Here is a 13,044-nt window from a genome sequence, read left to right as displayed (position 1 = left end):
GAGGCAATAAGAAGAAGCAAAGAACAGTTGTCTTTCTTCCAAGATACATGGGTCGGCACAGATGTCGTATCTCAAGAAAGAAACCTGTTTGCTGCATCCGCTACAGCCTGAATTCATTTACAATCCTGATGTGATTGAAGTCTGCCTGGTTACAGGACACTCAAGCCTCTCGCAAAGATGCTCAGCGCAGAGGGGAGTCGGGGAAGGGCAGGGAACACACAGGCGCCTCCAGCTTTGCAGAAGAGTCATTTTCTCACCCTGCATCGTGGAAGAAAAATGAGCCTTTTGTAAAAAGAAAAAAAAAAGATGCTTGCAATCCTGGAAGGGAGATTCTGAGTACGTTTTTTGCTTTTCTTCTCTGAAGTGCAGAAGTATAACTCCCCGGAATATGAGAAGCACTTGGGCATTTTACAGCATGCTGTACAGAAGGGGGCTGTTTTACCCCTTCCAAGACAACAGGTTTGAGCATCACTTGTCTATAAAGTGACAAACTAACTGACTTCCTTTAAGGACAAAACCTTGTATGTTTCTGCTTATCATCCTTTAGTCCACTGACCACTGAAGTCACCAAGCGGGTGAAACACACAGGCAGCTGCTGTGTGTGTGTGTGTGTGTGTGTGTGTGTGTGTGTCTTTAGTCGCATCCGACTCTTTCCAGCTCCATGGACTGTAGCCCACTAGGCCCCTCCATCCATGGGATTCTCCAGGCAAGAATACTGGAGTGGGTTGCCATTTCCTCCTCCAGGGGATCTTCCTGACTCACGGATCGAACCTGCGTCTCTTTCACCTCCTGCATTGGCAGGCGGATTCTTTACCACTGCACCACCTGGAGGCCCACTGAGGCAGCTGCTTACAGCCATGATGCTATAATTCTCAGAGGCATGTTAGCTCCTTTCTTCAAACCTCCCAAGGCTCCTGTCACCTTAAAAAAAATGCAGAACATGAGAAGTGCGAGTTAAGTTTTCTTTGGGGCAAATGAGGAGTGTAGCCTGTGAGACAGCTCCTCAGATAACTCTGCGAGACTGCTCCATAGAGGCAGGGGGGAGGGTCAGTATGGATGTGATTTTGGTGGAGAGGGTATACATGCCAATCAAACATCTAATTTTTTGTAGAAAAATGTTTGCTAGTCATGAGGAGCAGTCATCACCACGAAGGACTTGAGTGCTTTTCTAGATATAAGGAGATGCAAGAATTTGGCTCATCAAGTCTGCTCCTGAAAATATCTAGCTCTCTGAAGACCTGTCCGGCCAGTCTTTCCCAGAGCACAGGTGCCTCCTGTGTGCGGTCCACCCTGAGCTCCTTTTGGGGGTGTTAAAGGTCAGCAGCTGCAGCTGCGCCTGTTGTAAGCCTTGTAGAGGTCCATGGCAAGTGCCCATGGCGAGCGCCAGTGTGTAGTGGACACGAGCTTCCTCAGCCATAGCACTGAATTTCAGCCCTCGTAATTAACACACACAAAAGCGTCCTCAAACACATACAGACACACACATGTACATGAAGGCATGAATTCAGACACACACAGGTATACACACACATCAGCCCACAGTCATGAAAACATTAAAGGGCTTCCAGTGGCTAGAAATAAAAGAATACTTCACCCTCCCTTCCCTGACGCTCTTTCAACCTTCTGCCTACAATTTTGTCACTGCGTCGTTCTCCCGCTGAAAACAGCCGCCCTCAGATGAAGTACTTTCCCCCTCATCTGTAAGTAGACACGATAATTAGTCTTCCACGGATATCATACGAGACTGAAATGGCAATGGAAATGAGATTGGTGACAAGTTGGAAGGCAGGTCATTAGGGAGGGTAGCAGAGGCCGCCGATGGCACCAACATCTATTCTGCACTCCGTTCATAATTACAGACTTATGACCTGAGCACAGACCTACTCTGCTAAAGACTACATTTCCCAAAATCCTCTCTAAAGACTACATTTCCCAGAATCTTTCCTAAAGACTACATTTCCCAGAATCCTTGGTGGCTTAGACATGTGACTGTGTCCCAGCCAATAAGAAATGAAAGGGAAAACACAAATTGCAAAAGGAGCTCTTGAGTCATCTTGGAAAACAGCATTGAAGGATGATTTAAAAAAAACAACAACAACAAAGGGAACTTCCCTGGTGATCAAATGGCTAAGAGTCCTCGCTCTGAATTCAGGGGGCTTAGGTTTGACCCCTTGTAAGGCAAAACTAGATCCCACATGCTAGAATTAAATTATAAAAAGGAACAAACAAACAAAAAAAACAGGATGGAAGGAGTTTGAACCCCCGAAAAAAATCTTAACAGAAAGCCACCCCCAAACCAGTGACATTCAATAGTGTGGAAGTCACATTTAATTTGAGTCTCTGTTGCTAAAGAAATCAGTCCTGAATGTTCACTGGGAGGAGTGATGCTGAAGCTGAAAGTCCAATCCTTTGGCCACGTGATGCAAAGGAGTGTCTCACTGGAAAAGACGCTGATGCTGGGAAAGATTGAAGGTGGGAGGAGAAGGGGACAACAGAGGATGAGATGGTTGGATGGCATCCCGACTCAATGGACATGAGTCTGAGCAAGCTCCGGGAGTTGGTGATGGACAGGGAAGCCTGGTGTGTTGCCATCCATGGGGTCACAAAGAGGCAGACTCGACTGAGCAACTGAACAGAACTACTAGTGAAAAGCCTTTATTCCAATGGATAACTGCAGCAGTCGGAGCTCAGACAAATGGTGAAGCAGCCAGTTCACCGTGAGCTTTGCCTCCCTTCTCAGGATTCATCTCTTTTCTCCTGGTTCTTCTCTCCTCCCAGCCCCTAGCCCCACACCGCAGCGTCTCAGGCTGTCTGTCCTGGCGTTGATGGCTCCCAGTCTCCCATCCCTGGCTCGTCTAGGGCAGGTGAGGAAAGTCATGCGGGGGCTTGAGCCCCATCAAAAGATCAGCCGGTCTAAGAGAGAGGTCTGTCTTGGCCCTGGGGTGTTTCTGGATAGTTCTTCTTCATCTTCATCTCCTCTCGTGAAGCCTCCAAGTGTCACCTTCAGTGGAGTTCCGTCTACTGTCACTCGCCTAAGTGTTAAACACCTCTGGGCTAATCTCTGAGAAAAGAGACCCCGTCAAGTGATGGTTCTGACTCCTGGGTGAGATGAGGAAGCAGGGTTGGCATTGGTCAGTTTGACCTCAGAGCCACTCAGATGCAATCCTTCCACGCTGCTCTGTCTCAGAAAAATCCGTCCTTTAGACCCTGGAGAGGGCTGTGGTGGTCCCAGTCACCCACTCCACACATTCCTACTCCAGGTCTCCCTCTGCAGTTTCATTAATTCATGGGATGATTTTATTTTAGCACATTATTTACCAGAGACCTCTTAATACAACTTTTGTTAGCGGAATGTTATCGACAGGGGATGTATCAATACATTTTCAGAGAGTGATACAATTAACATCACCATGCGAAGTTGTTGAAGGTTAAAATTGACCAAGGTTCCATTATACAATGTATGACTGTCATTATCATTCACGCTTTGCTCAGTTAGGTTTTTGTTTCAATCTTCTGTATATTATAAATGCAAAATTTTCTAAAGCGACGCACTGTGAAATTTTGAATAAAGAAGAATTTTTTCTGGTGAATTTTAATGCAGATGAACTTTCTCACTGAGTGGCATGTATACTAGTGTCTCAGAAGATGACAGGTCTTAGGAATATGGCTCTGATTCAGACAATGCAGATATTAGACCAACAAAAAGACAAAAGACCTTAGTGATTGATTCTGATAAAGACAGTGAACGTGAAACTCACACTGCTGGAGAATGCTCCTTTGCTTCTACAGAAGCATGGCTTGAAGACAACATTTCATGAAAATTAGACTTTACAGGTGGGTCAGGTGTAACTACTGAAGGTAATAACCCGCAAAATGTTAGTGAAATAACAATTTGTTTTGGGCTGGTCAAAACAAAGATCACCGGCCACAGGCAACAGTTTCTGCAAAAAATCCTCTGGTCAGTAATGAGTGGAGTCGGGGCAGGTGACACAGGAATAGAAATCTGAAGATACTGCACCAGTGACCTGGTTCCACCAACCACAGACACATGTCGGGTTCAGGGAACACTCAGGCAGACATAACTTACAAGTAGTATGTGGATACACTGGGCATAGCAAATGGATCTGGTTTCGGGACTCAGCCCCTTCTCTCATATTGACAGATAGCAAGCAGTAGGTAACAACACTTTCTTTGCAGGACATAAGTATATCCACTGGCCTAGATAGTAAAGAATCTGCCTGCAGTGTCGCAGACGTGGGTTTTGATCCCTGGGTTGTGAAGATCCCCTGGAGAAGGAAACGGCAATCTACTCCAGTATTCCTGCCTGGAGAATCCCAAGGACAGAGGAGCCTGGTGAGCTACAGTCATGGGGTTGTGAAGAGTTGGACATGACTGAGCAACTAACACTGCATGGATCCTTCTTGGCTGCCCTGCGCCTTGCTGTGTACCCTCCAAGCCTTATTCCGTGGCCATCTGAGATGTTTCTGGAAATTATATCTTTTAATGTGGACATTGTATGTATTATTGGGAACTAAGTATCCTCCTTGCTACTGACATTGGTTTCTGAAATACAGATTTTCTGAATTTGCGATCACCGTGGAGCAGGTGGCGACTCCTTTCTCTCAAAACTTTTCTGGCTAAAATACATACTATCAAACTTTTGTTCACACAGCTTATTGGAATGTGACATGGCCCCCAGAGGCCACTAACACGATTGTTGATGCAAACTGAAATGGAGTCTCTGAAATAAGATGACAGAAACTCAGTCATGCAGTATTTGGCCAGATCACCCAGAATGTTCCGGTTGTTTCTTAAAAAATTAAAAATTTCCCTTGTACTCTCAATAAAATAAGAATTCGGGAGCTCCCTGGTGGTCCTGGGCTTTCCAGCTGGTGCAAGTGGTAAAGAATCCACCTGCCAATACAGGGGACCAAGGAGATATGTGTTTGATCCCTGGGTCGGGAAGATCCCCTGGAGGAGGGCATAGCTACCCACTCCAGGATTCTTGCCTGGAGAAGCCCATGGACAGAGGAGACTGGTGGGCTACAGTCCATGGGGTCGCACAGAGTTGGACACGACTGAGCATCTGAGCACACAGTAGTGGTCAGAACTCTGTGATTTCACTGCCGAGGGTGTAGGTTCGATTCCTGGGTGGGGAACTAAGATCCCACAAGCCACACGGCACAGTCAAAAATAAATAAAAACGCACAGCTGATAGCAACTTTATTTTGAAAATGAGAACATAATGTAAAAAGTTCTATAGTGAACTCACAGACACCCTGACAATCTGTAGATTACAATCCAGAAGTAGTTCTGCAGTGTATATGCAAAATGTTTACAACTGTCCTGGATTCCACGGTCAGAAGCATCTTTTCTTCTCCCTTGTCTTCTACGTGTTGTCAACCACTAAGTGCTATCCACTTCATCTCCTAAAGAACTCTTGAATCTGTCTAGTTCTCACATTCTCCAGGACTACACAAGACTCTGATCTCTGCATTGCACTAAGAATGATCCATTAAGTGAGATCAGCCCTGTCCTCTGATTTAATGAAATTAAGATGCTTGCTCCTTAGAAGAAAAGCTATAAGCAACCTAGACAGCATATTAAAAAGAAGAGACATTACTTTGCCAACAAAGGTCTGTCTAGTCAAGGCTATGGTTTTTCCAGTAATCACATATGGATGTGAGAGAGTTGGTCTATAAAGAAAGCTGAGTGCTGAAGAATGGATGCTTTTGAACTGTGGTGTTGGAGAAGACTATTTAGAGTCTCCTGGACTGCAAGGAGATCCAACTAGTCCATCCCAAAGGAAATCAGTCCTGAATATTCATTGGAAGGACTGATGTTGAAGCTGAAACTCCAATACTTTGGCCAATACTGATGCGAAGAGCTGACTCATTTGAAAAGACTCTGATGCTGGGAAAAATTGAGGGCAGGAGGAGAAGGGGACAACAGGGGATGAGATGGTTGGATGGCATCACCGACTCGATGGACATGAGTTTGAGTAAGCTCCGGGAGTTGGTGATGGACAGGCAGGCCTGGCGTGCTGCAGTCCACGGGGTCACAAAGAGTCGGACACGACGGAGTGACTGAACTGAACTGAACTGATGGCTTCCCAGTGACTTTAGACCACAGGACACCCTTTCAGTGAGACTGCCCACACAGTTATCCCTGCCTGTCATCTGCCTGCAGCCCCATTTCCCCCTTCTTTTTTCAACTATTCTCATGAACTTGACATACTCTGTGATGGTGAATTTTATGAATCAGTTTGCCTGAGCATTGAGGTGCCCAGATACTTAGCTAAACACTGTTTTCAGGGTGTTGGTGAGGTGTTTTCCAGATGAGGTCCATATTTGATTCCCCTCAGAGTAAAGCAGATTGCTCTCCCAGTCCGGCTGGGTCTCATCCAATCAGTTAAAGGACAGAACAGAACAAAAAGCAGAGAAGAACTTGACCTGCAACGGCTGGTTTAAAGACAGAGGAGCCCATGCAACAGTAAGGGCATTAACTCTGCAAATAACCACTGAACGTGGAAGATGAGCTCAAAGCCCAGGTGAGAATGGTCAGTCCCAGATGGTACACTGGTTCCAGGCTGTGAGACACATAGCAGAGAACCCAGCTGGGCTGTGCTGGACTTTGGCTTGTGGAACTGTGACTCAACACACGGGTTTTGGTGTCGGCTGCTAAGCTGGTGGCGATTCATTGCCCGGCCACGGAACATTATCTGGGGAACAAGTAGACTTTCTTGTCACCTGCTTCAGCCAACGAAATGTGAACAGAAATGGCCGTTACAGGCAAAGATGTGAAGAATAGCATGTGTTTCCTCTTGTCCTTCTGGGTTCTTCTGTTCTCTGCCCTGCTAGCCTGGGTCCTGTTGCATGGCATGGAGCAGAACCATGTCAGATGACCCACAGACCAATGAACAGGAGAACAAATGAGTATTCAAATGAGTATTCCTATGCCATTGCATACGACTGGCTTGTTACATGGCAGTATCATAGACATAGCTGACTAATACATGGTCCCTGCCGAGACAAAGTCCGTGAGAATTGGGACAGAGTTGACCTATTTCTCTGAAGCTCTACTCCTGTGGTTCTCCGATATATGGTATTAAACAGAACTCGCATCAAAGAGCTGAGGTCCAAAACTCCCAACCACAGCTTCAAAACTGTCTGAAGAAACGGTTCAAACGAGAAATTGACGAGCGTATGAAAATAAACCTGTTCAAGTAAAGGTCTGTCCTGAATCAGAGCCACTGAATGCCACACACTGAAAGTATGTAGGTTATCAATGCAAATAAACCGCATCATACGTGCCTAAGAAATGTTGCTTTTCTAAGTCGCCAAAGTTATGAAGTTTGTTCATTAACCATCTATATTAAGTCTAGTCCTGTGGTATTTCAGGCAGTTCGAGAAGGCAGTAAAACCAGGCATTCAATTCTAGATGCTAGAATCAGCACGTTAGCTCAGACGAATGCTTCTTAGAAAATCTACATCTTCTTCAAAACAACAAGCCTTAGGAAATCTGTTTCATGTCTTCTCTCCCTCAAGTGCAGAAACTGCTCAGACCAAAAAGGAATAATTAAACAATCAATTTGATTGAAGGGTAGGAGAAACATACAAATTGTTTTGCCAGTTTTTAAGGCTTTAACTCTATGACTAAAGTTTAATTATCATTCACAAATCCCCAAGTCTCTGATATTTTAGATAACTGAAAGTTGAATGCATGATATATAGCTTTTGGAATGACTTTAATTAGGCCAAGGCCTTCTTCCTATTATTATCTTCAGATATGACTTTAGCTATTTTAAGCCTATTTTAAGCAAAAAAGCAAACATTTTTTGTTCTGTGGCTCCAGCATTTTTATTTCCAGAGCTAGCTAGGTTTGCATTTTTATTTTTTATTGCTAAAAATATAAATTCCCAAATACACCAATGTATCATTTGGAGTCTAGAACCCAGGATAAGTTTAGAAACTGCTATTATAGGATATTCCATGAGATATTTATTTCAAAGTAACACAAAGAAAAATTTATTTTAAAAAACTGTTCACTAAGGGAAGAAGTGGATAAAAGTGTATATGACACAATCATTTCACTGAGATTTCTAGGTTAATGAAAAATTGCATATGCTGATATAAAAATTCAGTTCCCTATGATTCTTATGGGACAATTCATTATTTTCAATTGCACTCATCTCACACGCTAGTAAAGTAATGCTCAAAATTCTCCAAGCCAGGCTTCAGCAACATGTGAACTTTGAACTTCTGGTTTTAGAAAAGGCAGAGGAACCAGAGATCAAATTGCCAACATCCTCTGGAATATGGAAAAAGCAAGAGAGTTCCAGAAAAACATCTATTTCTGCTTTATTGACTATGCCAAAGCCTTTGACTGTGTGGATCACAATAAACTGTTGAAAATTCTGAAAGAGATGGGAATACCAGACCACCTGACCTGCCTCTTGAGAAAGCTGTATGCAGGTCAGGAAGCAACAGTTGGAACTGGACATGGAACAACAGACTGGTTCCAAATAGGAAAAGGAGTACGTCAAGGCTGTATATTGTCACCCTGCTTATTTAACTTATATGCAGAGTACATCATGAGAAACGCTGGGCTGGAAGAAGCACAAGCTGGAATTAAGATTGCCGGGAGAAATATCAATAACCTCAGATATGCAGATGACACCACCCTTATGGCAGAAAGTGAAGAGGAACTAAAAAGCCTCTTGATGAAGGTGAAAGAGGAGACTGAAAAAGTTGGCTTAAAACTCAACATTCAGAAAACGAAGATCATGGCATCTGGTCCCATCACTTCATGGGAAATAGATGGGGAAACAGTGGAAACAGTGTCAGACCTTATTTTTTGGGGGCTCCAAAATCACTGCAGATGGTGACTGCAGCCATGAAATTAAGATGCTTACTCCTTGGAAGGAAAGTTATGACAAACCTAGATAGCATATTGAAAAGCAGAGCCATTACTTTGCCAACAAGGGTCCATCTAGTCAAGGCTGTGGTTTTTCCTGTGGTCATGTACGGATGTGAGAGTTGGACTGTGAAGAAGGCTGAGTGCCAAAGAATTGATGCTTTTGAACTGTGGTGTTGGAGAAGACTCTTGAGAGTCCCTTGGACTGCAAGGAGATCCAACCAGTCCATTCTGAAGATCAGCCCTGGGATTTCTTTGGAAGGACTGATGCTAAAGCTGAAACTCCAGTACTTTGGCCACCTCATGCGAAGAGTTGACTCATTGGAAAAGACTCTGATGCTGGGAGGGATTGGGGGCAAGAGGAGAAGGGGATGACAGAGGATGAGATGGCTGGATGGCATCACTGACTTGATGGACATGAGTCTGAGTGAACTCCGGGAGTTGGTGATGGACAGGGAAGCCTGGTGTGCTGCGATTCATGGGGTCGCAAAGAGTCAGACATGACTGAGTGACTGAACTGAACTGAATTTATTTTTTAAAGATTTTTTTTTTAACGTGGGCCATTTTTAACGTCTCTATCAATTTGTTAGAGTATTTCTCCTGCTTTATGTTTTGGCCAAGAGGCGTGTGGGCTCTGAGTTCCCTGACCAGGGATCGAACCTGCACCTGCTGGGTTGGAAGGCAGAGTCCCAAACACTGGACCATCAGGGAAGTCTTAAGACAGCCATTTTTACACAGGTAGTTTGAAACCACTCTAAATGGTAACCGAGCTGAAGGGGAATCTCTCAATAGTTTATTCACTTTGTGGATGCCTCCGATGACAAGAGGGTATGATAAGGTGTCCTGCTTGGAAAAATAATGCTTTCACCTTGACTCTTTAAGAATTTTTCCAGATTGCTCTGCAAAAACCATTGCGTCGCATGAAGGAGGCATAAAGAGGTTCTGACAAAGACTCATATCGGGTGGGGAAGGGACAAAGAGTCACAGAATGCAGTGAACGTGACTGAAGGGGGCAAATTTTCTTTCAAAGGGAACAGATGTAACCATGAGCTGGGCTGGGCGGTAAAGAATTCATCTGCAATGCAGGAGATGTAGGTTTCGCCCCCTGGGTCGGGAAGATTCCCTGGAGGAGAGCATAGCAACCCACTCCAGTATTCTTGCATGGGAAATCCCACGGACAGAGGAGCCTAGCGGGCTACAGCCCATGGGGTCGGGAAGAGACCTCCTGCACGATTCAGTGACTGAACAAGAACAACACACATTTAAGGTTCCTGCATGTCTTTCCTTGACTTGACAGTTCTTTTTAGCACTTTTTAGCACCAGTGTCTGGACGGACCACAGTTTATTTATCCACTGACCTACTGAAGGACACCTTGGTGGCTTCCATGTTTGGGCAGTTAGGAATACTGCAGCTGTAAACATCGGTGTGCAGGCCTTGGTGTGCATGCAAGTTTCCAACTCCTTTGGGACCACTGTGTTTTAATCGCCTGTACATCATGAGCAGAGGAGGAAGAATGGACAGGGAGGACTGGTCTTGGATGAAATGGTCCAGAGACCTTGGAAGGCATAAACTTGCCAGGGTCCAGAGTCAATGAAACATTCCTGCGAAGGTTTTAGACATCATTCTGTTCACGTGACATGCAAATTCTAGATGTCCATCTTAAATAAGATCAGTCCTGAATATTCATTGGAAGGACTGATGCTGAAGCTGAAACTCCAATACTTTGGCCACCTGATGGAAAGAGCTGACTCACTGAAAAGACCCTGATGCTGGGAAAGATTGAAGGCAGGAGGAGAAGGAGATGACAGAGGATGAGATGGTTGGATGGCATCACCGACTCGATGGACATGAGTCTCAGTAAACTCCACAAGATGCTGAAGGACAGGGAAACCTGGCGTGCTGCAGTCCACGGGGTCACAAAGAGTCGAACACGACTGAGCGACTGAACAACAAAGAGACGTAGATGTGAATAAAAAGTGGTCCTTCCCCCAAGGAGCTGACGGTCTAAAACACATCTCAGATCCACCTATACACACAAGATACCAGAGCAGTGGTTATGAGTTAAAATAGGGAAACGCTATGCTTCCTAAAAAGGAGATGATTCTAAGATCAATAGTGGCTCATGGATTTGCGGATAACAGTCAGTGGATGGAGAAGGGGGAATGCAAGGCATGAAGAGTAGCTGGAACATAGCTGGTTTGTTCATTGTGCTGCTGCTGCTAAGTCACTTCAGTCGTGTCCAACTCTGTGCGACCCCATAGACGGCAGCCCACCAGGCTCCCCCATCCCTGGGATTCTCCAGGCAAGAATACTGGAGTGGATTGCCATTTCCTTCTCCAATGCATGAAAGTGAAAAGTGAAAGTGAAGTCGCTCAGTCCCAGACCCCATGGACTGCAGCCCACCAGGCTCCTCCGTCCATGGGATTTTCAGGCCTGGGATTGCCTTCTCCTGGTTTGCTCATTAATGGGAAATAAAAACCAAAGTGACATCAAAAGCCTGTGGTGGCAATGGCGGTTTAGTTGCTCAGCCATGTCTGACTCTCTCGACCTCATAGACTATAGCCCACCATGATCTTCTGTCCAGGGGATTCTCCAGGCAAGAATCCTGGAGTGGCTCTGACACAAATCACAGCAAGATCCTCTATGATCCACCTCCCAGAGTAATGTATTTCCATTACTTCCATTAAAGCAAAATAAACAAATGGGACCTAGTTACACTTAAAAGCTTTTGCACGATGAAGGAAACTATAAGCAAGGTGAAAAGACAGCCTTCAGAATGAGAGAAAATAATAGCAAATGAAGCAACTGACAGAGAATTCATCTCCAAAATATACAAGCAACTCCTGCAGCTCAATTCCAGAAAAATAAGCAACCCAATCAAAAAATGGGCCAAAGATCTAAACAGACATTTCTCCAAAGAAGACATAGAGATGGCTAACAAACACACAAGAAGTTGCTCAACATCTCTCATTATCAGAGAAATGCAAATCAAAACCACAGTGAGGTATCGTCTCATGCTGGTCAGAATGGCTGCGATCCAAAAATCTACAAGCAATAAATGCTGGAGAGGGTGTGGAGAAAAGGGCACCCTCTTACACTGTTGGTGGGAATGCAAACTAGTACAGCCACTATGGAGAACAGTGCGGAGATTCCTTAAAAAAACTGGAAATAGAACTGCCATATGACCCAGCAATCCCACTGCTGGGCATACACACCGAGGAAACCAGAATTGAAAGAGACATGTGTACCCCAATGTTCATCGCAGCACTGTTTACAATAGCTAGGACATGGAAGCAATCTAGATGTCCATCAGCAAATGAATGGATAAGAAAGCCGTGTTACATATACACAATGAAATATTACTCAGCCGTTAAAAAGAATGCATTTGAGTCAGTTCTAATGAGGTGGATGAAACTAGAGCCTATTATACAGAGTGAAGTAAGTCAGAAAGAAAAACAGCAATACAGTATATTAACACATCTATATGGAATTTAGAAAGATGGTAACAATGACCCTATATGCGAGACAGCAGAAGAGACACAGATGTAAAGAACAGATTTTTGGACTCTGTGGGAGAGGGAGAGGGTGGGATGATTTGAGAGAATAGCATTGAAACATGTATATTACCATATGTGAAACAGATCGCCAGTCCAGGTTCAATGCATGAGACAGGGTGCTCAGGGCCGGTGCACTGGGATGACCCTGAGGGATGGGATGGGGAGAGAGGTGGGAGGGGGGTGCAGGATGGGGGACACATGTACACCCATGGCTGACTCATGTCAATGTATGGCAACAACCACCATAATATTGTAAAGTAATTGGCCTCCAATTATAATAAATAAATTAATTTTTAAAATATGTAATTGGATCACACACACACACAAAAATAATGGAGTGGGTTGCCACTTCCTCCTCCGGGGATCTTCCCAACCCAGGGATTGAACCTGTGATGCCTCTTCTATCTCCTGCATTGGGAAATGGATTCTTCCCCACCTGGGAAGCCCCATCTTTGTAACAATAGTTGGTTCCATGTCATATCCTTTAATAGACATGAAACCACTTTGATCTTCGCCTTTTTTTTTATGACTGTCACTTTTTTCTCTTACCAAAAGGTTTCCAATGCTCAC

The sequence above is a fragment of the Bos mutus genome, chromosome X (assembly GCF_027580195.1).
Source record: "Bos mutus isolate GX-2022 chromosome X, NWIPB_WYAK_1.1, whole genome shotgun sequence".
Classification (NCBI taxonomy): Eukaryota; Metazoa; Chordata; class Mammalia; order Artiodactyla; family Bovidae; genus Bos; species Bos mutus.
This window is presented reverse-complemented; position numbering follows the sequence as displayed.